Source organism: Apodemus sylvaticus, chromosome 22 (genome assembly GCF_947179515.1).
Source record: "Apodemus sylvaticus chromosome 22, mApoSyl1.1, whole genome shotgun sequence".
Lineage (NCBI taxonomy): Eukaryota > Metazoa > Chordata > Mammalia > Rodentia > Muridae > Apodemus > Apodemus sylvaticus.
Window position 1 is genome coordinate 9,016,106 of NC_067493.1, and position 27,572 is coordinate 9,043,677.

General features: G+C 39.5%; 1 pseudogene; it reads right to left on the reverse strand.

Annotated features, from left to right (window-relative positions):
• The window catches only part of LOC127672338 (zinc finger protein 431-like), a 41,067-nt pseudogene that overhangs the window by 10,946 nt on the left and 2,549 nt on the right, over positions 1-27,572 (reverse strand).

The window sequence follows — 27,572 nt, forward strand, 5'->3', positions numbered from 1 at the left end:
TGATGCCTAGACACCAGCACAGAAAGATAAGGTATTCCAGCCAGGAAAATAATTCAACATCTTCCGATTTTTAATACTCTGCCTCGCTTCATACAACCTCTTTTGCATCATTTAGTTTAGTTTCTCAAGAAATATTAGGGAAGGAGGAGGAGAAAGAGAAGGAGAAAGGAGATGAGCAGGAGGAGAAGGAGGAAGAGAAGAAGAAGAAGGAGAAGGAGAAGGAGAAGGAGAAGGAGAAGGAGAAGGAGAAGGAGAAGGAGAAGGAGAAGGAGAAGGAGAAGGAGAAGGAGAAGGAGAAGGAGAAGGAGAAGGAGAAGGAGAAGGAGAAGGAGAAGGAGAAGAAGAAGAAGAAGAAGAAGAAGAAGAAGAAGAAGAAGAAGAAGAAGAAGAAGAAGAAGAAGAAGAAGAAGAAGATCAATAAACATAAAGGTCACGAAAATATTTCCACAGAAAATAATAAATGAAAACTTTCCTAAACTAAAAAAGATGACTGTTAATGTACAAGAAGCATCGAAAATACCAAACAGATTGGGAAAGTGTCTCTTTGCCACAATCAAAACACTAAAGATAATTTAAAGACATATAAAAAAAATAAAACTACAGGAGTAAAAATAACAAACTAAACAAAATAAAAATAATTAATGTATGAAATCAGAACTATTAGATTCATATCCATCTTCTTTTTTAAGGATTGAATTCATTATTATTACAAAGTTGTCAGTACATGTATTCCTGCAGGCCAGAAGAGGCCACCAGACCCCATTACATATAGTTATGAGTCACCATGTGGTTGGTAAGAATTGAACTCATGGCCTGTGTAAGAATTGCCAGAGCACTTAACCTTTGAGCCATCTCTCCAGGCCTAACCCTGGCTTCTTAATGTATATTATAAAAGACAAAAAGCTTTGGACCCAGGTGCTGCATAGTCACAGAAACCACCCAGGCTGCTACAGGAAAGCAACTAGTCCAGATGTTCTGGACAGAATTACAATCAACCACGAAACTTAAGGTATTTAGATTTCATGGCCTGAATTAGCAGGTAAGAAGCAGCAATAGAAACCTCACAGGAAGTCACATCTTAATGATGCTTCTGACCCAACACCATAGAGGATCCACAACACCAGCCCCCACTGCTCAGCTGCATGTTCCTTCCCATTGTGGGCAGATATTGTGTACTCACCATGTCTTGATTTCAGAGCTTCCCTGAGGTCCCCTCACAGCACACAACAGCAGAGCTCAGAGCAGGACACAGAGAAGCATTCAAGCTGCACACCCACAGGGAACACCTCAGAAGGAGAAGATGAGGGCGAGAGTGAAGAAGATCATTCAGCATAAATGTCTAGAAAACATTTCCAATAAAATCCTAAATGAAAATTTCCTAAACTAAAGAAGGTGCCTGTGTAAGAATAGCCAGAGTTATTATAAATATATAGCCAGAGTTCATGTAAAAGCATCCAAAATACCAAAGAGATTGGGGAAAAGTCCCTTTACTGCACAATAATTGAAACACTAAGCAACTAAAGTAAAGCAATAAAAAAAAAAATACTACTACAGAAATAATTAACAAAACTAAAAAAACAAACAAAAAAAAAACAAAAAAAAAAAAAACAAGTTACCCTGGGACCTAGCCCCGCCCAACCTAAAGCCCTTCACCCCAGCCAGCTCCAACCTGACCATTAATGTTCCTTGGGAAAGCGCCAGCCCAGACCTCTGTAAACTCTACCAGGTCTTTGTCTTTTCTCAGCCAGGCCTGTCGAGTTAAGGAACCGGACTCAGTTTATTGGCCTGTGAATTCCCTACCTGTCTCACCAGCTCACAGCCAGAAGCCAGGGCCGGGCGCACAGCCCAGAGATCCAGGGCAGCCAGGCTCGGCTTCTGTTCCCACAGGAGGGTCGTGCCAGGAGGCCACTGTGCCCGCCTGGAGGAGCACAGAGAGGGTTTGCACTCTGCCCCGCTGCAAACTTTCCAGAGCAGAGCTGGAAGCCTGCACCTTGCCCGGCCATTGTCCCTGCCTGGAGGCACACAGAGAGGGTTTGCACTCCGCCCGCTGCAAATTTTCCAGAGCGGGAAGCCTGCGCCTTGCCCGGCCATTGTCCCTGCCTGCAGTAGCACAGAGAGGGTTTGCACTCGGCCCCGCTGCAAACATTCCAGAGCGGAAGCCCGCGCCTTGCCAGTCTACTGTCCCTGCCCAGAGCACAGAGAGGGTTTGGACTCCGCCCCACTGTAAACTTTACAGAGCGGGAAGCCTGAGTCTTGCCCGGCCTCTCCAAACTTACAGACCACGTCTGTGGAGACGACAGGAGGATAGCTCGGTGTGACTTGAGAGCTCACAGACACCCACAGCACGGAGCACTATCTTCATCTGGATGCGCACACGAATGCGGTCCCGTTCCACAATTCCAGGCCCTGCAGCTCAGAGCCCGGGAAGCTCAGCAATAGCCGCAGTCGCTAAATGCGCTGCGCTTGCTCACTTCCTTCCCGCCTCTGCCAGACCCGCGACCAACGCGCACATTCAAACTCCCAGCCCACTTTCATTCATAAATTAAAGACAGGAAATGACCACATTCCAGGAGGCTGGATGCAGGGCGGGCACTGCGGTGATGTCAGGGGTGGTGCCAGTGGTTGCTGAGTGACAGACAGGGACACCAACATGGAGCCCTCCAGGGGCTGAGTTGCAAGGTCATGGGGTGGGGGCGAGGCTCAGGGGAAGTCAGGGGGTGCGGCCAGTGGTTGCTGGGTGACAGTCAGGGAATCCAACATGGCTCCCGCCCGGGCTGCAATAGATGGGCGAGGGGCAGGGTTGGCGTGATGTCAGGGGCAGTGCCAGCAGTCTCTGAGTGACTGACAGTGATGCCAATGTGACATTTTCACTGAATTTGAAGAAATATATAAATATGTGTGTTAAAATTGAAGAATTTGATGTACAATAATACACATGAAATTGTCCTCAGAGATAATACATCAAAACTAACTGACAAACCACGTAAAAAAATTCTAATCAAATTGATGGCTTTCATGGAAAATACTTCTTATAAAATTGAAGAAATATACAGAAAATTTATTTAAAATTAAGATTTGGCATTGAAAATAAATACACATAAAAAGTTGACAAAGAAAACTAAATGTATACACAAACTCAATTTTAGGAAAAAATTGAAAAATAATGTGTTAAAATTGAAAAATCTGTTGGAAAATAATAATGGTAAAAAGATAAATTATCTTTACTAAATCAAGCACCTAGAAACATTTTCTCATAAAATTCATGATTTTCAAGGAAATTGTTTCTGATATAATTGAAACAATATATGGAAAAGTAGTGTTAAATTGAAGATTTTCACTGGAAATTATTCAGATAATTTTTTGTACATGAAAACATCTCTAAATAATTGAAAAATTAAATAGAAATATTTTCTGATAAAATTAAAGTTTATCTTAACTAATATCTGTAGTGATATTGAAGATATGTGTGTTCAAATTGAAGAATTAATTGGAAAATAATAATAGTAAAATAGTAAACATAGAAAATATACCTAGAACATTGTCCAATAACCTAGAAAAAATTTTTGATAAAATTGAAGATTTTGACGGAAAATATTTCTAATACAATTGAAGTAATATACAGGAAATGTATTATAATTGAAGATATCAGAAGTGTTAATACAGATAAAATATTATTAGACATATAAACTATTTCTAAACTAATTGAAAAAGGTAGTAGAAACATTCACTGAAAATATTTGTGAAAAAAATGAAGTAGAAATTGAAATAGTGAAGGTTTTATTTGAAAAATAATACAGATAAACAGTAGACATAAAAAATTCCTAAAATGATTGAAAAGTAAACTAGAATCATTTTCTGATAAAACTGAGGGTTTACATGTAAAACATTTCTGAGAAAATTGAAGTAATATATAGAAAAATGTGTTAAAATTGAAGAATTTATTGGAAAATAATGTTAAAAAATGTAGATAATTTTATTTTTCCTGAATGACCAAGGACATAGAAAAATTTGGGATGAAAGGGAAGATTTTCATGGAATATATTCCTGATAAAATTGAAGAAATACATAGAAAAAAGTATGAAAGTTGAAGATTTACAAGGAAAGGGGTGCTCCTAAAATGATAGAAATAAAAATATTTCTAAATTAAATAATGAGAGAATTAGAAAATTTTGATAAAATTGGAGATTTACATGGAAAACAATCCTAGCACTGGGCCTTTTCCTAGTTCTGTTTAGCTTTGAATTTCATAATCTATTTATGTAAATGTCTATAGTAAGCTCCGTTTTTGAGGCATGTTGAGTACAGAGTCACTGCTCATAGTGAGGAGGAGCAGACATATGAGCAGTGGCAGCAGTGGTGGTTGGTCCTCCCTAGAGTTGCATGGGAAGCGTCGGTCAGGTGTAGCCAGATATTTGCACCTGTGAGGTCCCTTGTGGTGCTCCTCCCTTGCTAGATCAGGCCGTGACCTCTGCATAACTTCACTATCAGGGATGAATCTGCTCAAAATACTTAGACCAGGGGCTTTCTTGAAGAAATGTCATGGGCAGGATGCCAAACTTTGACAGCCTGGCCTGTGTTTTGCTTGCTCGATTAAGCACAGCCACATTCTCTGTGACTATTATTTTTCCTTTTAAAGGTGCTTTTGGTAGTTCAATCATAAATACAAATTTACAATCACAAAAGAGATTTTTATGAACCATACCTGAAAGTGTGTCTGTTTAATCATTGATAATTTAGACGTTAATTGCAACATCTCACTATTTTTCTTTTGTCTGGTGGGCATTAGTTTTTAGGAAAGGATTTCTACATACAGGATGCCATCCTGGAGGATTTCATGAAGGGATTGATGCCGAGTTATGGTGTTGTCCTTAATGTCACAGAGCATTCTATTTGATTAATCACAGGAAAGGAGTGGTACAATGTTCATTGATGGTCTTCTCTTTTATCTCTCATTTTTCTATTATTGAACATAGATATCTTTAATACACTATATTCTAAATACCTCTCTGCTCACTCAACTATTTCCAGATTTTCCTATCCCATGCCACTTGTTCAAATCCCTACTCTTCCTTTCTTTTCCCTGTTAATAAACTAAACATCTAAACTATTCTATTATTATTATTATTATTAATTATAAAAAACAAAACCTCTAATAAAAAAATGAAAAATAAACAGATGAAAAGATACATAAAACAACTAAGAAACCTCAACATACACAAACTTAAATTCCTAAAATGAAATTACATAAAAACACAAAAGTTTGAGCCACAATACACTTAAATAGGAAGGAACTTTGTGGCATTAAAAAAAACACAAAAACAAAGAACAGAAAACAACAAATCAAATGAACACAAAAGAAAATCAAATATAAAAGTCCTGGCATATAAAAGCGTAATGAGACAAAGAAAAACCAACAATGACTTTGAGTTTGTTTTCTGTTTTCCATTTGATTCTGGACCAAAGGTTTGCCATTCGTAAGATTTCCCTCCAGTATGTGTTGTTTTATGACATTGGAGATGACTTGATCTTGTAAAAGCTTTACCACATATATTACACTCATAGGGTTTCACTCCAGTATATCTTCTTACATGCCTGCAATGAAAATTAGCACATGTGAAATCATTACCTTATTCATTAGTCTGATCAATCATGTAATCAATATAAATTATGTTTACAATTTGTCTAATGGTAAAGAAGCATCAGATCTTAAGGTTTTAGCACTTTATATGTTAATGTTTTTCTCCCTCAACATGAGTTGTTCAAGACTCCTGTGGTGGTTATTACAGGGCTCATATGTATAATACCCTTTTTTTATATGATATATTTTAGCTATCTGAAGAAAGTTAGAAAAACTCTGATCTGTATAACACTGATTGTATTCATATTTTTCCTCTAGTGTGAATTACAACACATGTGACTGGGAACCAGGACACACAGAAGAATTTCCAAATTCCTAGTACACATAAAGATATTTTATACTGTGAGTTTTGGAATATTCCCTGTAAATCTAAAAAACCAACTAATTGCAAATGTCTTTCATATTTCTAATTTCTTTCAAAGGTAGAATAATACATATCTTCTTGTTTTAGAACAAAAATTTTATGTTTCCTCTTTCCATATCCCAATGCTCACATGATTATTATCCATTGTTACACATGATATACCTAATAAAAAGAATGATAAATGAAAGGTTTACGCATTGCATTCACACTGTTTGAATTTTTGTTTCTCATAACATGTGCAATATGGACTAATATTTCTCCACAACAATATTCTTGATTCTCATAAAATGCCCTCTCACCAAACTGAACCATATTACTACAAGAATATGAGTATCACCAAATTTTCTATGGACTACTTGGTTATTAGAATGTTTTGGATATAAATTAATCACTATTCAATGTGCAATTTCTAAATACTATGAGACTATACAGATTGACAGATCCACAGCAGAGGTCTAATGGAGCTACCTATCAAATGGATACCCAAATCAGATACCGAATCTTGAGGTACATGGTTTTGTAAGAATATTATAATCATATCTAAACTTAAATGACTGCTTTTTTACACTCTTGCTTTTTTTTGGAGATTCCATAAAATATTAAAATTTTCTCAGAGACAAATTTGTATCTGTATAGGAATATAATTCGCATAAGCCAGGAAAATATGTCAACAAGATATCCAAGGTGTTCTGTCACAGCAGGTCCTCCAAAATTAAAAGGTGCAAGAGTTCTGATACAAAAGAAGTTGTTTTGTGGAAAGGAGAGGAGTGAGAACTTGGGGAATGGATAGGGGTGCACAAGAGGACCTGTGGACTGGAACACGTATAGGGAGCAGAGAGCCTGGGATGAGAGTAGAGAAAGATTATAGCGGGGGCTTGTGTAGAGAACAGAAACAGGGAGCAAATATAGAGAGAAGCTGAAGCTACTGCTCCATGTATTTAAATCACACCTGACAACTGACACACCTGTCCTGGCTTATGCAAATTATATTCCTATGCTGATATCTAAGTATCTGGGTTTGTGGTGATAATATGTCTAGATAGTTGTCTCTGGGTTTGTCTTGTTTAGGTGGTAATTTTATTCCCAAGGTATTGTTTGCTGTCTGTATTTTCAGAGAATGTTGACTGCCTTTTTCCCATTTTACTGACCTGTTTGGTGGGGATGTTCAAGGGTTAGGGTTAGGGTTAGGGTTAGGGTTAGGGTTAGGGTTAGTGTTAGGGTTAGGGTTAGCTGATGGAGCTCCAGCAGCTGATGGAGGCAGGTAATGACTTAAGCAGGTGCTCAGTCCCTGAGAGCAGGCCATAGAAATTGCCTGCATGTCGACAATTACAGAGGCAAGGTTCACACACACCGAACAAGAAAGTAAAATAAATAGAATAAACGGACTTATTGGTCAAAAAAAAGTATTTGTGTATAAAATTTTCCTGGCACTAAATAACGAGGAACACTGCAATGTATCAAAAGCAAAGACTTCAATTGACTGTAATAAAAGAATATCAGCTCAAAGGTCAAGAAAATAGTTTTAATGAAATCTTACATGAATAATTTCTAAACTAAAGATAAAGATTCCTATTAAGGTACATGAAGCATCCAAACTACCAAATAGAGTGAAACAAAAAAAGTTTTCTTGCCACAAAATATCCAAAACACTATACATGTAAAGAAATATGAAAACTGCAATAAAAAATGAAACAAAACAAATCATAGGTTAAAATAGACCTATTAGTTTCATACCTGCCCTCTCAATGTGTAGTGTAAAACACAAAATGTTTTGGACATAGCCTTCAGAATCAAGAAAAGCATCCATGATGCTTCTACAAGCAAACCAATGGTACAAATGATACGGGAAGATCCAGCCTTGATAGTAATGGTATTCAGAGGTCACCATCTTATTTAGCAAGTAAGAAGCATCACTAGAAACTGCATAGGTAGTCACATCTAGCTGATGTTTCCCATCCAACCACTGATAGGAGCCTGGACTTCAGCACCCTCTGATCAGCCACCTGTTCCTCTCCATTGTGGGATGATATACTGTGCTTACCATGTTCAGATTTCAGGGCTTCCCCGAGGTCCTCTCACAGCACAACACAGAACAGCAGAGCTCAGATCAGGAAACAGTGAACTATCATGGTCTGCAAAGCCACAGGGAACTTGAAGAAAGGTACCCGGAAGATCCCGCCTCTTTCTTTGAATGGCAGGTCTGGCTTGAGTTCTAGATTGGCCGGTAAGCCTTACCACTCCTTACAGTTAAATTGTGCCTCTAGTCCAGGGTGAAATTTTTTACAGATCTTAGGAGTGGATTGCACTCACTTAGCATTTGTGCCCTGTCTTGCAAGAGGACTTTCACACCAAGCAGCCCTATGGAAGGACCCCACTATTCCACCTCAGGCTATTCAGCTGCCTGCTACTCTCCTTGATAGCAATGACCCTGCACTTGACAGGGCCTAAATTCAGACCTTGCTTGAGCTTTCCTCAGAGCACTTGCCTTCCCCTTCATGTAATCAAGGTTAATAAGTTGCATAGCCCATTCCTCAGGTGCACTGAAGATATCAATCTGACTCACAAGGGGAAGGGTGCCCAGGCTATTAACTTAAGTAGTGACTTTAGGAAACAAGAGTTTTCTTTTCTGGCTTCATGCTGGGCTCAGGGAAATTGCAGCTCCCTTTCACTGGAAGATAAGTCCTTGATTTTGAAGTTTTCCTTGGCCTTGGCAGACAGCCATTATTAGAAGAAGAGGACAGCTGTCTCTGAGACATTATAATAAATCTTCTTTCTACATACACAGAAAAATTCACCCTCTCTATGAGATATTTTGTTCTAGGGAATCTGTGCTAACACAACTGTGGGTTTTTTCCCCACCTTGCCATTGAGAAAGATGTGCTGACTATATGTAGTGTTCCACACTGTTTGTCATCTGTTTCCTGATTTTCTCCCAGGTTTTATTCATATGTATCATCTAGTAGAAGGGAATTGTATGAAGCCACATAGCAAGCACATGTTTCCTAAAATCCCTCTTTAATGTTAAGAGCTTTGGCTCTTAACTGGGCTTCTTCTTTGGATTAGCCAGCTTTATACCTCCAGTGCAAGTCAAGTAACAGGTTATCCCCCTAGATGTCAGAAAGAAGAAGGGAAAATGCTGTGCGGAATTCTCAAACAAGCTATGAAGTCAGGTCATGATGAGTGCAGGATCACTGCCCACAAAGGGGAAGGGAAAGCAGCTGAACAACCCCTCACAGCCTCAGTTGCAATGGTGTGTCCTCCTCCAGGGCTGGGTGGGAGTGCAGATGGATGAGGTTCTTGGAGGACAGGCACAAGTGCTATGGGAGTGCAAACTTGACCTGAGATATAAGAAAGTTCTAGCACAGGACTGGAAGCACACTCTAACCTTGAGGACAGGTAAGACTCACTGGCCAATCAAGGATACCAGGCAGACTTGCCAATCAGACTGAGAGGGAGCTTCTTCCTGGTGCCTTGTTGAAGTTTGTTTTAGCTTAACCAGCTTGCATGACTCTCTGTGTCCTGCTTTGAATGATGTTCTTGGCTGCTGTGTGGTGACCTCAAGAAAGTTCGATTTTTGACACATGTTGAGCACAGGGTTTATCTCCATGAAGAGGAGAATGTGGGTGAGCACTGGAGCTGGGGTGGTGGGTCCTCCCTGGTGCTGGATGGGAAGCATAAGTCACATGTAGCCAGATGTGGTCACCTGTGAGGTCCCTTGTGGTGCTCCTCATTTGGTTTATCAGGTGGTGACGTCTGAATAACTTCACTACCAGGGCTGAATCTGCTCAAAACATTTGGACCAGAGGCTTGCTTGTAGAAATGACATGGGAAGGATGCCAAACATGGGCAGCCCTAGTATCTTTCGATTCTTATACAAGTCCTGCCCTCAGCATTTGCCACTTATGTGTAAGATCCACCTGCAGTTAATTGTGTAAAGCTGTTAAAAGGCATCTCATATATTGGGGAGCACTGCCATATTAACCTGTGATGTAGAAGAGTAGAATTTATAATGTACTTACCAAGCTTAGGAAATAGTGACAGTAAGTAGCATTTATTTGATAGAGGACTCCCTCAAAAACACCCCACAGATGAGTAGTGCACTAAGCAGGCCGGCTAGAGACTAGGATGCTAGGATTCACATATTTGTTCACCAGGTTTGTCTAAATATACGGCTGCAAACCATAACAGGTGAGGCAACTGTAATGTACAACACAAATGTCCATTTTCTTGGCACATGCTCATAGCAAAAATCAGGACTGTAATAAGCATTTCCATGGGTCATTACAACATCACAACCAACATTAAGGCCTGGTGTTCCTCAAGTGCCCATTTTCTAATTGAGAAAAGCACAGTTCTGCCTCAGTGGACAGACTACACTAGCTGACAGCCATTTGAGAGGGAAAACACCTATGCACTCGCAGTCAGGAGCTGAGCACGACTGTCTTCTCAAAGGCTCTAACAACAACCGAGACAGATGCAAATACTTACAGCCAATCATTGGACTCAGGTCAGAGATAGGGGAAGACTTAGGGGAAGGAAGGAAGAGGCTCTGAGAGACGCCAATCCCTTAAGAAGACCAACAGTGTCTAGTGACCCAGATCCCCGGGAGCTCACAGAGACTAAGCAATCCACCACAGAGCATGTATGGGCGGGTGCATGGTCCCAGGAACATATATAGCAGAGGACCATATTGTGTGTACTCAGTGGGACACTATACACCTAATCCTGCAGAGACCTGATGCCATCAAGGAGAACGGCAGATGTGAGGTAGTTCTGGGTGCGTGGATAGCAGGAGTCGAGGTGTGGTGATGGAGCACCTCTCAAAGTAAAAGGGGAGGGGGGTGGGGTAAAGAATGCTGGGAGGTGGAACAGAAGAGTTGGGCGACATTTGTAATGTACGTAAAAATACACAATTGAGAGGGGTTTGGAGAGAGAGAGAGAGAGAGAGAGAGAGAGAGAGAGAGAGAGAGAGAGAGAGAGAGAGACTATTGTATTGAGGGCTAGCCTTATCCAGCATGTCTTTTCATAAGATCCTCATGTATGTAGACTGAGATAGCTCTTCTCAGACCCAGGAACACACTTGGCAGAGACAATAACAGCCTGGGGCCTGGGCCTTGGGATCTTTTCCTGAGGCCACAATGTACTGAGAATAAAATAGAGCTCCTTGTCTAAAGCCAGGAATATGCTAGGAGAGCTGGTAATGGTCTGGGGCCAGGGCCTTCAGGACATTTTATATCCTCAGAGCCCAACTCTGTCCACCATATGGGGCTGCGGTTGTCAGTCCTAAGGCCAGTGTAGGCTTGGGTTGTAATTTTCTTGACATATGGTGTATTCTCCTAGTGCAGCATTGTTTATGAGACTTCCCCCATGTTTGTTCTATTGTTTGACAGTTTCTGGTGGCTTCATAGAGGTCTCCAATTTCTTTCCATTTTCCCTTTGTAAGTAGTTCACAAGATGCTATTCTGAAGAGCTTTACTTAGCATAAGGCAGGGCTTCTGCAAAACCTCCTTCTTATCTATATACATGCTTTTTTCATTTTAAAGATTTATTTCAAAAGATATATATTTTTATATTTATTTTTTATAAAATATATTTTATATTTTTATAACTATATATTTATATAACTATATATAAATATATATGTAAACTATATATAAATATAAATATGTCCTGAGGCCACAATGTATAAATATATATGTTTATATAAATATATATTTATATTTCATAATTATATTAAAATAATAAATAAATAAAAATACATATAGTACATAAATGCATACATGAATATAGGAATAAATATGTAAAGATATATGCCATTCTTCACAGCTTTACTTAGCATTATGCATGGATTATGCAAGACCTCCCCACTACAACATTTATACAATTATTTTTATTTTAAAGATTTATTTTAAAATGCTTATATATTTTTATATTTATATTTTTTATAAAAACACTTTCTATATTTATATATTTATATTTCATAATTATGTTTTATACATATATCATTTATTTAAAACATAAAATACATAAATATATATAAAATACAGAAATACATAAACACATAAATGTATATTTGAATAAATATGTAAATATATACAATTTTCTTAAGAGCTTAATTTAGCATAAGGCATGGCTTCTGCAAGACCTCTGTACCACAACTTTGACACATTCTTTTTTATTTTAAAGATTTATTGTACACACACATACACACACACACACACACACAGAGACAGTCTCATGCCCCTATTTAAATTGTGCCTATTTAAATATTTTATTAACATACAAAATAAAATCTATATAAACATTATATATAAATATTATATATACAAATAAGATATAAATTATTATATATAAATATTATATATACAAACATTATATATATTATATGCAAATATTATATATAAATATGTATATAAATATGATATACAAACAAAAATCTGATAGGAGGCGTGGCGAGTCTCCGCAGATATCCACTGAATATCTGGAAGACGCCTAGTGTGGTGACACTTTAGGTAAAACCGCACATATTCAGTGCGTGCACTGGATGCGCGGGGACCCATCCCCTGCATCCCCACACCACCATCACCACACACAACCATTTAAGGGTGTGGACAGAGCATGGAGTTCCAGAAAATGACCGAACCGCCATGATTGTGGGGTCACTGACAGGGTAGTTGGGCGGTGCTCAGCGCTACTGGGCATCATTGTGGGCGTCACTTATAGGGGATGAGGGCGGGGTTCAGTGAGTCTGGACGTCACTGTGGGCGTAACTGACAGGGGACATGGGCGGGGCTCAGAATGTGGCCTGTCTACACAGAGTCCTGCCCATCCAGGCCCAGACCATAGGACAGGTGTGGGGTGGAGTAGAGTGTTTTTAGGGTGTGGGGAGGGGAGGAGTGAGTGGGGTAAAGGCAGGGAGAGGGAGGCAGAAGGAAAGGGGGAGAGACAGAGACAAAGACACAGAGAGAGAGGAGATGGGAAGGGGAAGATGGGGGAGTGGCTCAGAGACCACACCCTCCCCCTCTGCCTTCTTAACGGGAATTTCCAGGCCTCAGTTTCCCCCAGCCTCCCCCACCTGGGGCGGAGAGCATGGAAAAAGGAGAAGTCCGTTGCTCTTCCAGATCTGCAGTTTCCTGAACTCAGCAGGCTGCCCGCCCGCCGCAGAGCATTGTGGGGCAGCGAGGCAGCTGACGCCCACCCTCCATGTCTCTCAGACCTGGGGGGGAAGGGTGTCGCCCCAAACTCTAGATTCTCAGTCACCCATGCAACTTTGTGTCTGCAGCAGGAAATCTCGTCTTGCCTCCATGTTCCTCCCATCGCCCTGACCCCAGCCTCAGTTTCCCTTCCAGGTGAACCGGGAAACCATGACCCGCACGTGAGACAAGAGATTCTTGTAAACCACACCTGAACACAAGTGTGTTAAAATATGTGTAATACAGACGGGAACTTTCATGTCTCCTTTTTCATCCGTCTGGCGGCCATGATGGTTCTAGAAAGTGATGTCTACACGGAGGATGTCATCGTCACCTTCACGGGAGAGACGCCAAAGTACGGTGTCATCCTTCATTCCACAGAGCATTTTATATATTGTAGAAACTATTAATATTGATTTATGTAAATGGATGCCAACCGGATTGGAAGGGGGGTGCAGTTCCGGTCCCCTCTCGATATTGAGACGCCATCTTGAACAGAGCCATGCAGGCCCTGTGCGTGCTGCCGCGGTCTCTGTAATTTCACATGGGCGTCCATCTTTCTTCTTTTAGAAACCCTGTTTTCCATGTTCTCAATCCCCTCTGTCACGGATAATAATACTTCAACCTTCACTTCCCCAATATATCCTGAGTCCTGAGGAAAGGGATTTTATGGAGACATCCCAGTTGTGAGTGTGTGTTCACAATTCTTTCACATCCTAAAAATTGTCTGCCTATGGGTTGTGAATTTGATCTGATCTATTACAGAAGGAAAATTCTCTAATGGTGGCTGATCAAGACCCTGATATTTAAGTACAGCAGAATGTATTTAAGAGTTATTTTACTGCTATGTGACCATCAGAAGATAAATATATGCAATTTTACAGTCTCCATATATATATATATGCAAATATATACACACACCAATATATATATGCAAATATATACACACACCAATATATGTTGCATATAGATGCAAATATATACACTTTCTGTAAGAATTAATGTGTGTGTGAGCTCCACCTGCTGGTTGGTCCGTGTTACTGCAGGCTGTATCCTTTCCATCCAGGGCTCAGCGGTGCCACATTCGCTTTCTGTGAGCGCCACCTGCTGGTTGGTTGTGTTATTACAAGCTGAGTATTTTTATGGTTGTGGTTGAATTTTGTTTCTGGTTGGGCCTTTATCTGTTCCCTGATTCTACACAGTGTCACATCCTTCTGGGAACGAGGCCTTGATTTTGTGTCTGTGGCAGGTGTCAGTGAGTAAAGACATATCTGGGAGCTGTGGCTATGGCAGGACCAGGGGGAATCCTGAGACTCAGTCTGAAGTACGTGAATATCGGCTGATCATCAATTAGGTATTGATTATCATCTTTAGTAAATATAAACAGATTGTACAAGACAAAATGGTCTCCATCATTACTCTTGCTGGTCTCACTGAGTCAATAGGAACCCAATTGCACAAAATACCACAACTATAAGCTATTCATTTTATATACAACTATAAGTTTAATGTTCTGTTCTGTTCTTACTCTGATAGCTTCTACATCGCATCCATCCATTGATAGGACCCTCCCCCCCAGTACCCACTACTCAGCAACCTGTTCCTCCCATTATGGTCAGATATCCTGTACTTACCATGTTCAGATTTCAGGGCTTCCCCGAGGTCCCCTCACAGCACAGCATGGAACAGCAGAGCTCAGATCAGGAAACCGTGAACTATCCTGGCCTGCACAGTCACAGGGAACTTGAAGAAAGTTACGTGGAAGATCCCGCCTCTTTCTTTGAATGGCAGTTCTGGGTGGAGGTCTGGATTGGTCAATAAGCCTTACCTCTCCTCAAGGTTAAAGTGTGCTTCTAGTCCAGAACCAAACTTTTCTTCCAGACCTTAGGAGTTGTTTGCACTTCCTTAGCATTTGTTCCTGCCTTGCACGAGGTATTTTACACCAACCAGCCCTATGGGAGGACCCACAATTCCAACTCAGGCTACTCAGCGTCCTGCTTATCCCCTTGTGAGCAATGACTCTGAACTTAACAGGACCTAAATTCAGACCTTTTCTGAGCTTTCCTCACTGCACTTGCCTTCCTCTTCCTGTAATCAAGGTAAATAGCTTGCATAGCTGATTCCTCAGGTGCAGTGGAGGAATCAACCTGACCCACAAGGGGAAGGGTGCCCAGGCAATTAACTTTAAAGGGTGACTTTAGGAAATGAAAGTTTTGTTTTCTGGCTTCATCCTGGGCTCAGGGAAATTGCAGCTCCCTTTCACCAGAAGATAAGTCCTTGATTTTGAAGTTTCCCTTGGCAGACAGCCATTATTTGAAGAAGAGGACAACTGTCTCTCAGACATTATAATAAATCTCCTTTCTACAGACAGAGAAAAATTCACCCTCTCTATAAGATATGCTGATCTAGAGAACCTCTGCAAACACAACTGTTAATTTTCCCCACCTTGCCATGGAGAAAGATTTGCTGAATAATAATAGTGCTCCACAGTGTTTGTCATCTGTTTCCTGGTTTTCTCACAGGGTTGTTTCACACCTACTATCTGGTGGACAGGAATTTTATGAAGGTACAAAGCAAAACATTTGTTTCCTAAAATCCCTCTTTAATGTTAAAAGCCTGGGAATCCTTCCACTAATGGGCCAGCTTTATATCGCCCATGCAAGTCAATAACAGGTTATCCTCCTTGATTTCAGGAAGAAGAAGAATGGGGAGTGCTGTGAGGATTTCTAACACAAGCTATGAAGTCAGGTCATGATGAGATCAGGATAACTGCCCACAAAGGGGAGGAGAAAGCAGCTGAACAGCCTCAGTTGCAATGGTGTGTCCTCCTCCAGTGCTGGGTGGGAGTGCAGATGGATGAGGTTCTTGGAGGACAGGCACAAATGCTATGGGAGTGCAAACCTGAACTGAGATATGTGAAATGTTTGGCACACGACTGGAAGAACACTCTAACCTTGAGGAGGGCTAAGACTCACTGCCAATCAAGGACCCTAAGCAGACCTGCCAACCAGACTAAGAGGAGTGTTTTTTCTGGTGCCTTGTTGAAGTTTATTTTGGCTTAGCAGGCTTGAATGTTTCTCTGTGTCCTTCTTTGAGTGCTGCTCTTGGGTGCTGTGTGGTGACCTCAAGTTAGTTCTGTTTTTGAGACATGTGGAGCACAGGGTCTTTGCCCATAATGATTAGGAGAATGTGGATGAGCAGGGGAGCTGGAATGGTGTGTCCTCCCTGGGGCTGGATGGGAAGCATCAGTCAGATGTAGCCAGATGTGGCCACCTGTGAGATTCCTTGTGTGCTCCTCACATACTACATCAGGGTGTGACCTCTGAATAACTTCACCATCAAGGCTGAATCTGCTCAAAACTTTTGAGCTAGGGACTTGCTTATAGTAATAATACAGTTAAGATGCTAAACGTGGAGAGCATTATTGTCCCTTAAATCTACAAGTTCTGCTCTTCACATTTACCACTTATGTATAGGATCTAATAGCAGTTTATTATTTGGCGCTTTTATAAAGCATCTCATTTGTTGGGCAGAACTCCAATATCAAATTGAAATACAGGACAGTAGAATTGAAGGTGTAAAGAATTTACCATGCTTAGGAAATGGTGACAGTAAGAAGCGTTTAGCGGATGGAGGACTGCCTTAAAAACACCCCATGGATGAATAGTGTTCTAAGCAGGCCGGTGAGAGAGTAGCATGCTGGGGTTCACATGTTTGTTCACCAGGTTTGTTTAGAAATCTGTCTCCAAACCATCATGGGTACCACTGTAATGTACAACAAGCCAGTGTGAACATGTACATAGCAAAAATAAGTCTAATACAAGCTGCTCACATTGTCATTACAGAGTCACAACCAACAATAAGGACTGGTACACCTGAAGGACCCATTTTCTACTTGAGGAAAGCATACTTCTGGAACATGGGACAGACTACACTGGGTGATAGCCACTTGCGATGGAAAAACTTCTATGTACTTGCTGTCAGGAGCCCAGCATGGCTGTCCTCTGAGAGGCAACACCAGCGACTGACACAGATGCAGGTAATCACAGCCAACTATTGGACTCAGGTTATGGATCCTTATGGAGAGTTAGGGTAAGGATAGAAGTAGCTGTTGGTGATGTCAATCCCTTAAGAAGACAAACAGTGTCAAGTACCCCAGATCCCTGGGGGCTCAGAGAGACAAAGCCATTAACAGAAGAGCACACATGGGCTGGTGCATGACCCCAGGAATATATGTAGCAGAGGACTGCCTTGTCTGTACTCAGTGGGAGACTATATACCTACTACTCCAGGAAACTTGATGTTCCAGAGAAGAATGGGGGAGGGGAGGTGGTGGTAGGTGAGTGTATTAGAGGAGTAGAGGTGGGAGTCATGAAGCACCCTCTCAATGGCAAATGGGAAGTGGGATTGGGGTAAAAGCCCTGGGAGTTAAGACCAGAGAGTGGGGCAACAATTGGAATGTTAAAAAATAAACCAATTAAGAAGTAATTAAGAGAGAGAGAGAGAGAGAGAGAGAGAGAGAGAGAGAGAGAGAGAGAGAGAGACTGTTGTATGGATGTCTAGCCTTATGCAGCAAGTCATTCCATGACACCCTCACATAAGGAGAATGACATAGCTACTTTTCAAATGCAGGAACATAATTGGCAGAGTCAATAACAGCCTGGAGCCTGGGCCTTGGGATCTTTTCCTGAAACCACAATGTACTGAGAATAAAATAGAGCTCCTTTTCTAAAGCCAGGAATATGCTAGGAGATCTGGTAATGGTCTGGGGCCAGGGCCTTCAGGACATTTTATATCCTCAGAGCCCAACTCTGTCCACCATATGGGGCTGCGGTTGTCAGTCCTAAGGCCACTGTAGGCTTGGGTTGTAATGTTTTTGAGACATGGTGTATTCTCCTTGTTTGTGAGACTCCCCCAAAATTTGTCCTACTGTATTATAGTTTCTGCTGGCTTCATAGAAGTCTCCCATTTCTTTCAATTTTCCCTCTGTTAGTATAAAAGACTCTATTCTTAAGAGCTTTATTTAGCATAAGATATGGCTTCTCTTAGACTCCCCCCACAACTTTTATATATTCTACTTTTTGCTTTTTTTTTCTTTTTCATCCTCTAGGACTTTCAACTGAGGACCCTGTCACTGAATAATGACGCTCTGCATTAGGGCTCTGGTATATTTAGGAAATAATTTTAGGAATATATTTGCTGTGTAAATCTTCCATCTGCCTAAGTGACTGGACTTGCAGTCTCCTGCCCCTATTTAATTTTCTTAAGTATAGTATAGGGTCTGAAACTAAAAGAGCATTAGCCAGAGCTGAATTCATGCTGTCATTAAACATATTTTTAAGTAATACTTATTTGTGTATAGAGAGATTTCTCCCTGGGAAGGCATATTAATTCTAAGACATCTGTATATTCAGCTTTTTAGAAAAAATGTTTCCAAAAAATATTATGTTGACTGAGTTCACCTTGCTGCAAGTATGATGCTCCTTAGGGAAATGACCTTACTTTCCTCTTGATTAAACTTGCTAAATTCTTCAGTTAAAAGGCTGTACCACAGCAAAGTTTTAAAGTACCCATTGAAATCAAGTAGTGAACTGTCCATTGCAGCAAAAGGAAAATGATTTTCACATGAAAGATGGTTTCTGTCTTCAGAGCAGAAAATGAAGGACAGGTTGGTGTGTACACTGCACAGTGAAACAGAAGATGCAATAGCTTCATCACAGATTTAAGTTTAAGGGAGTCAGTTGCTGGGGACACCATTATGAAGAAAGGCCTGTTACAAGCAGGGTGAGTGACTTTGTAATTTCCCAGCATGTATTAATTCATGGATATGAATGAAAACACACCAGATTTTGGGGGTGTACAATTTGGGTAGGTTAGCTTGAGTCAGTGAATACTGAATTACCAATGAGGGGATCCTCCTGTAGAGATATGTGGAATGCTTACTGATATTGTTAAGTCAGCTCAGAAATTTGAGAAACAAACTTTGGCTGTGCTGTGTTTGTCAGTAGTAACATTGCACATAGGGAAAAGGTCAAAAAACTGTCTTATTAATGTCATTCCCTGGTAGTGTGCTCTTTTTCAAAGTTAGTATACCTATGTGTTTTTTAAAATATATACATATTTTTTTAAAAAGTCAATTGTTAGTATTACTTTTTTGTATTTTAATTTCTTTATTTTTCACTGCTCTAAACTCTTATATGTTTCTATTATCTAAAGTTTCTTCATCATTAAGACTTTCATTCCTTTTGCTCAGAGGATTTGATATTTTAAATCCAGAGTCCCCAGTGATGACATCACAGTGTCAGGCTGTGTCAGTGGGTCCAAGGGTCAGCGGTTGGGCAGGGTGATGGGGTCAGGGGTTGCATGGTCAGAAGTCACAGGGTCGCGGATTTCAGAGGGATCAGCTAATGAAATATCCATGTAATGAATAATATACACGGAATGATTCAAAGTCCTAAAACGTTTTGTATGGAAGAAGCAACAAAATTATTTGATTACACAGTGCAAGACTGTTAGCCATTCCCTGAGGTGAAACTTTCCAATGACATTGCTCTGTGGGTCCATAGGAGGGAGTGCGAAAGGGGGACATACAAAAAATTTGGTCAGGATCAGGTGTACAAAGAGATGAGAGACAGACAGAAGGTCAGGATATAATGTAAATACCTCACATGGGAGGATGGGGATCGCCCCAGTAAAGGGCATAGCCTCTACAAAGTCCCAGATACCAGGGAAGTGAGAGGTTCCCAGGACCCAAGGGGAATGACCTCAGCCAAAATATCCAAAAAAAGGGGTGAAAGAACCCATAGAGACCACTTCCAATATATAGGCACAGGCACAATTTGAAAGGCAGGGCCACCCGTCCATATCAAAACTTTAACCCAGAATTGTGCCTGTTTGAAGAAAGGCAAGACCAGACCACATCACAAGAGTCAGTGGAAGGACAGAAGTTGCTGAAGGGGATTGAAACCCCAAAGGAAAAGCAATATCAACTAACCAGACAACACAGAGCATCTAGGGACTAAACCACCACCCAAAGAGTACACAGGGAGGAGCCCATGGCACCTGCTGCATATTTAGCAGAGGATCTCCTTAAGTGACATAAGTGGGAGGGGAGGCCTAGGTCCTGTGGCGGCTCAATGCCCCAATGTAGGATGGTGCTAGAGCCATGAGGCACGAGTGAGTGAGTGGGTGGAGGCAAAGAGGAGAGTGAGATGGGATGGGCAGTGTGTGGAGGGGACACTAGGGAGGGGTGATCATCTGAGATGTAAAAAATAAAATGATTAATTAAAAAGGAAAAATATCTCCATATAAATCTTATATCAAATTAACATCTTTCTGGCGACTACAACAGAACAGGGAGGTCAGGTAATGGTAATAGAGAGAAAATAGCAAAAAAATAAAATGAAGTAAAAAATTACAAATACAAGGCAACTGTGGTAAATGCAACAGTGATGTATTGTAATTCCAACTAAAATGTTAAAAATGACCAAATAAGTTGCAGATTTAATGAAAGCAAAAGATGGAATTTGACAAAAATCACCCCTGTGACTGCTCTATAATGATTCTGTGTTATATGATGAGTTTTAATTCTCCCCAGCAAGTGATATTTTAATGTCAGACTAATTGCTGACTACTTAGAGGGAATCTTCAGGAGTCTGTAAAAGATAAAATCTCACATGTGTGTTTTGCTTGCTCGAATAAGCATGGCCACATTCTCTGTGACAATTTCTTTTCCTCTTCTTTTTTCTCATACAGGGTATCTAAGGATTTCTCTGTGTAGCCCTGGCTGTCCTGGAATTCACTCTGTAGACCAGGCTGGCCTCAAACTCAGAATTCCATCTGCCTCTGCATCCGAAGTGCTGGGATTAATGGAATGCACCACCTCAACCCAGAATAATTACTTTTCCTCTTAAAGGTGCTTTTGGCAGTTAAATCATAAATACAAATTTACAATCACAAAAGACATTCTTGTGAACAATAACTGAAAGCAAGTCTGTTTAATCATTGATAATTTAGACATGACCAATGTCTCATTTTTTTCATTCATCTGGTAACCATTACATTTTTAGGAAATGATTTCTACAAACAGGATGCAATCCTGTAGAACTTCATGAAGGGACTGATATCAAGGTGTGCTGTCACCCTTAATGTCACAGAGCGTTTTATTTGATTCATCACAGAAATGGAGTGGTACAATGTTCGTTGATGGTCTTTTCTTTTATCTCTCATTTTCCTACTATTGAACAAAGATATTTTTCATACATTATAGTCTGTTACCTTTCTCCTTACCAAACACTTTCCAGATTTTCCTGCCCCAAGCAAGTCATTCAAATCCATAACCATTTTTTCTTTTTCTTGCTATAGTCTAAACATCTAAACTACTACTACTAATAATAATAATAATAATAATAACAACAGCAACAAATAAACCGTAAAAGGACAAAATGAAAAATAATCAGATGTAAAAAAAAGAGAAAGAAAACATCTAAGAAATCTTAACATACACAAGCTCAAATTCACGAAAGGAAATTCCATAACAAAGCAAAAGTATGAGCTGCAATATACTGAAAAAGGAACTCTGAGGTAAAAACAACAAAAAAAAAAAGTACATAACAAAACAAGTGAACGCAAAAACCAACCAAATATAAATTTTCTGGAAAAGCATTATGAGACAAAGAACTGCCAACAATATCTTTGAGTTTGTTTTGTGTTTTCCATCTGATGCTGGGCAAAAGGTTTGCCCTTAAGAATCATTTGAATACCCTGTGAACATCCCATTATTGAGCACATCTCTTGAAAAAAATAGATTCTTGTAAATCAAACCTGAAACCAAGTCTGTTAAATCATCTTTAATATAGACATGAACTTTTATGTCTCCTTTTTCTTTTGTCTTGTGGTCATTACATTTCTAGAAAATGATTTCTACACATAGGATGCCATCCTCAACTTCATGGGATAGATGCCAAGGTACAGCATCATCCTTCATTTCATAAAGCATTTTATACTATAAAAATAATTAATATTGATTTTGGAAATGATATCAACTGGATTGGAATGGGGGTGCTGTTCCATTCCCCTCTCAATATTGAGACCCCATTTTGAACAGAACCATGCAGGCCCTGTTCGTGTTGCCACAGTCTCTGTAGTTTCACATATGCGTCTAGCTTTCTTGTTTTAGAAGTCCTGTTTTCCATGGTGCCTGTTCTCAATCCCCTCTGGCATGGACAATACTTCTACCTACACTTCCCCAGTGTTTCCTGGGTCCTGAGGCAGGAGATTTTATGGAGACATCCCAGTTATGAATGTGTGCTACAACTTCTTTCATCCTTCTTCATGGTGTAGTGATCTTGGAAGCCATGACCACAGTTATTGTTTTGGCCAACACTGTAGAAACAGCCACTGTGAAAAATACTCCAAATGTTGTCTGTTGCAGGATGCAGGTGGCCTGGTTGGGATGTCCAATGAAGAGCAAAGAGCAGAGAAAACAGAAAACTAGAGAGATTAGCAGGATGTAGCTGAGAATGCAGTTATTGGCCTTCACAATAGGAGTATCGAGTATCCTTGTACTTCACAAAAGTGACTAGTACTAGAATTGTGAAGGCCAAGAAGGGCAGAGCAGTGGAGCCTAGAGCAATCCCCAATGAATCTTCATAAGCCAGAAATTTTACAGCCATTTGGAGGCAGTGGGTTTGCTCCAAGTTAGCATACTTATCATCCAGACACCGTACACACTGTTCCATATCTGCTGGCAAAAATAATAAAACCTCATAATATATCATAATTATTTATTTAGTAATTATATATTTGTATTATTCAGATGATATATCAATAAATATTTTGTTATTGATCATCTCACCCATTCCTTCTTGCTGCAGGCAGCACTGAATTAAGATTGCTCTATATTAACCTGTGTCTTGTGGTGAAATAAAACACCATGAAAGGGAATGGAATGAAAAAATGTGCATCAATCAAAAAAGAACAAAAGTGTGATAAATAATAATATGCATGATCTCAGATTTTTTTCATTGTTCAAACCACAAATTCACTATTCCGAGACAAGGGTAGTATGAATACATAGTGATTTATCTCAGTTCTAGAAATGCATCATGTACTATGATTGCTTTTTTGGGTTGTGGCATTTTTCTGTACCTCCTATAGAAACCAGAACATACAATTCCTAATGCAAAGACTGTTTGCCAAAAGGAATATTTTCATTCTTGATGCTCTACACCTCATATTTTTTCTTTAAAAACTGGTGCACATGTATGTCCTAGTAAATGGTTTCTGCATAGTAAAAATCAGCAAGCACCATAATGTGTGAGAAAAATATATTGTTTGTAGAAGAAACTGCAAGTTATTTGCTAGGTCCAAAAGAAGTTGACATTATTTAACTGATTAAGCTATGAAACACGGAGATTTTAGAACTTCAGTTTACATGTAGGCCATATCATAGTTCCAGTTTGGAAAGAGAAGGATTCAAATTCAGCATTTCTTTCTACATGCAAGCATGTACCAGTGTCATTGGAAACCTCATTTTGTGGACACTGTACACAATCAAAGCAGCAGTCTGCTGTCACTTTCTGATGAATTTTCCTAAATCCAGCAGCACATGGCACACTATACAAGGAGGATGGAACCTGAAACAATATGTAAATATTATATAATATGTGTGTGATAGAAAGCATGTGTGTATGTGTGTGTGTAGTTCATTTACACATAATATGTATAATGACCTATAGACTTATATATGGGACATTAACAGATATGGCTATAAATATCACTGTTATTAACGAGTATTTCTTAGCTATTTGATACACATCATCTTTTTGTGTTTCCGTGCAGTACACCGAATGTCATATAACATTTTCTACATCATGTAATATTATATATGTAACCTTCATGATGTAGCAATTTAAAACATATACTTCCTAAACTGATAAATACAAAAGGAATGCTTACGTGGAATCAGTTTTTTTTTTAATCTAAAGATTTATAAATAAAAAAAAATATAATACTGAGGTTTATGAAGAAATAATGTAGTGTTAATCAAGAGAGGTGTTTGGTTAATATGAACAGAACATGTTATATAAGACTGTTCTAAAATCAATGAATTGTAAAACAAAAACTTGAATCTCCTGTCCCTTCCCCCCTTCCATAGCTTTTTTGATACTCCTGCCTCATCACTCTAGCATTCCCCTATAGTGGGGCATTGAGCTTGCACAGGACTGAGGGTCTCCCCTCCCAGTGATGATACCAATTTGCCTTTGGATCTGCTGCTTACGATCTTGTCCCTTTGCCTTGCTCTCTAGTTATCTCTGGAGTTAGCTGGTCTGTCTCTGACTGAGGCTTATTTCTCCTGCAGTCCTGTCTGTCAGTGCTCCAGAGAAACTAGGACTCTCCAGGAGGAATTTTGGTATGGAGATAATTTGCACATAATCAGCTAGCTCCAAGGGGCAGGGAGAATCCAGAAGGATCCTGTTCCCAGCTCTTCCTTGGTTCCTGGGTCCTGATGGCTTTGCATGGGTTTCTCGTTGGCCTGGAGTCTGAGAAGAAGTGGAGAAGTGCTTACAGGTGTGATGATGATACTCTTGGAGATCAGCTCTCTCTACACAGAATTTGGATATGGAGCACTGTGGCACAGGATCAGCTCCAGGTGCAGGCAGAGAATGGAAGGATCAAGTCCCAGGCTGCTCCTCAGATCTTTTTAACTGAGTGCTCTGTGGGGGTCCCTTTGAGCAGAAGTGGCAGCATTACCTGTTCTCACAGGCTTGTCAGAACTCCTGGCAGACCCTCTTCCCTACTGCAGTGTTTGGTTATAGAGAGCTGTGGCACAGGGTCAGATCTCACATTTATTGTTTTGATTATTATGTTACAAGAGAAATTTAATTTTTTTCTTCTAAATTATTTAGATATCTATACGCTTCTTTTATATTTATGACCATCAAATTTTTTAGGTTGGAGAAGGTTTATTAATGGGTTTATTGAAGATTTTTTCTAGTAATTTGAGCTGGGTGTTGTCGGTTGACACATGCTATTGGAGACAGCGGGGGAAAGGAATGGGATGTAGAATTCTGGGATTGTATATCAGGAGAGTGGCAACAAATGGACTAAGAAATGGAAGTAAGAAAACGTTAAAAAATTAAATAAAAATAAGACTGAAAGATCTCTCTTGTTCCAAAATACATAGATTTAACATAATATGGTGACAACAAACCAACAAACCAACAAACCAGAAGCAGCATTCATCAAATTTAATACAAGCCCCTTCAAATTTTCACCTCAACTTTTTTGCAAATATTTCAAGGAGAAACAATACAGATAACATCAAGGGAAAGTGTTCTAACAGTGCTGTGGATGCAGATCTCAGATGAACTGCTACGTTCTGCTATTCTATCCTTAGAATATATCTGGTTTTGTCTCTGAGAAGGATGGTTCCAACGATGGCCACAGCTGTGCCTAAATCCACACCAGAAGGAGTCCATTTTAACTCGCCCTGACTGTGCTCTGTCTCGGGGCTAAGACAGGACTATAGTGAATTCATTTTTAGTGTGATTTTTTTTTTTATTTTATGTGCTTGGATGTGTTGCCTGCGTATATCTTTGTGCAGTTCCTGCAAGGCCGGAGGAGCATCAGATCCTTTGGGACTGCATTTACAGGAGTGGATCACCTACTAAGTTGTTCTGGGAATGAAACATTTCAGTTCACAATGTTCTTCACTAGCATTCTGCCTGTCTACCTGCACTTTTATTGAAAAATTATTTGACCTTTTAATTAAAGTATATTTTGTTATGTCTTTGCTCTCCCATTACCTTCACTACATCTCCCAAGTCAATCATTTTAAGTATGTTTTAGAAAGTATGTACAAATATGAGAAGACAATATGCTGAGTGCATTTCTGTTGGTTGTGTGTATATGGTCCAGGGATGAATAATTAGATGAAGACTTGCATAGGATAAGCTATTTGAAAAGTTTCTCTGCCTCAGGCTAATTCTCCCACTTGCGAGACACTTGCTGTGTTTCCACTTTCATGGTCAACCCATATCCCTCTGGAATAATCAAACAAATTAAACATTTTTTACACGTGGCCTTAGACATTATATTTTATCATTACTACATAAAAGGCACTAGTACACAGCCATAGTTTTTTACACCTGCAAAAGTTCCTTCATGTAACTTACGAGAATTGTGAAATACAAAAAGGATTCCTTACTGTTGCCTTCATGTGTCTTTTCACAATGCATGTTTACAAGTGCAAATAAAATCGAGGGACATCATAAAGTCTAAATTGATTCTTGACACTTGTCACAGTTTTTTTTAACAAAAATAAATAATCTTGAGTGAAACAATGTAAGTGTGTTGCTTCAGATCTGGCCAAATTCTTTGTAGTCACAGATTACATTTGGTATTGATGATTGTTTTCAAAGACTACTTTAACATGGAAGGACTTTCTTAGATTGATTGCATACCAAAGAGTTTCCTCTTCTACAAGGATACCACAAAGTGCAAAATATTAAGCCATCGTCTATGTTTATGGGGTTTATCGGAATTATGACTTTTTCTTATGACTTTTTCATAGTCTTTTTCTAAGACTTCTGCTACATACTTTAACACATTGCTTAAGCACAGTGTTTCTCTCCAGGATGTGTTCGTTTATATATTTATAGATAAATGTGTTGTGAAAATGTCTTATCACACTTATTGCATTTGTAAGATGTGTTCTGTTGTACATTTGATATGATGACTTACATATATATGTATGTGTATATATGACTTACATATATATGTGTGACTATAATATATAAATGTTGGGAACAAGCAAAAAGAAATTTGTCCTAAGGACTGCCTTTTTTGTTAACAACATTCATTTAAACGTAAGTTCAAACTAAATTTAAGTGCCAGGTTATAGTTGACTTTAGTACTTAACAATATCTAGGTAGCTTTCATGATTCATGTTCTGTTTCCCAAAACCTAACAACTATTCATAACTGTAATTTCCATTACTCCTGTTTTATTCCTCAAAATATAATGCCTGTCCCTTTCCACAAAAGAACATATGGCTATGATAGGCAAGAACATAACATCTTATAATGGTTGAGTTGTGATGTACTTTAGTGGACCCACAAAATAAATGCTTTACCACATTGCTGTATTTCATATAATTTCTCTCCAGCATGCATAATTTCATAATGATAAAGACTACAGATTTTTGAAAAGCCTTCACCATACCAAATATATTCACAAGATTATCTGCAGTACTAATTCTTACATGATGTAGAAGAATGCAGAATTGTGCAGAAGGTTCACCAACCTAAATTTGCTCACTTTATTTCTAAATTAGATTTTCAATTACTAAGAATACATGAAATGATCAATTCAA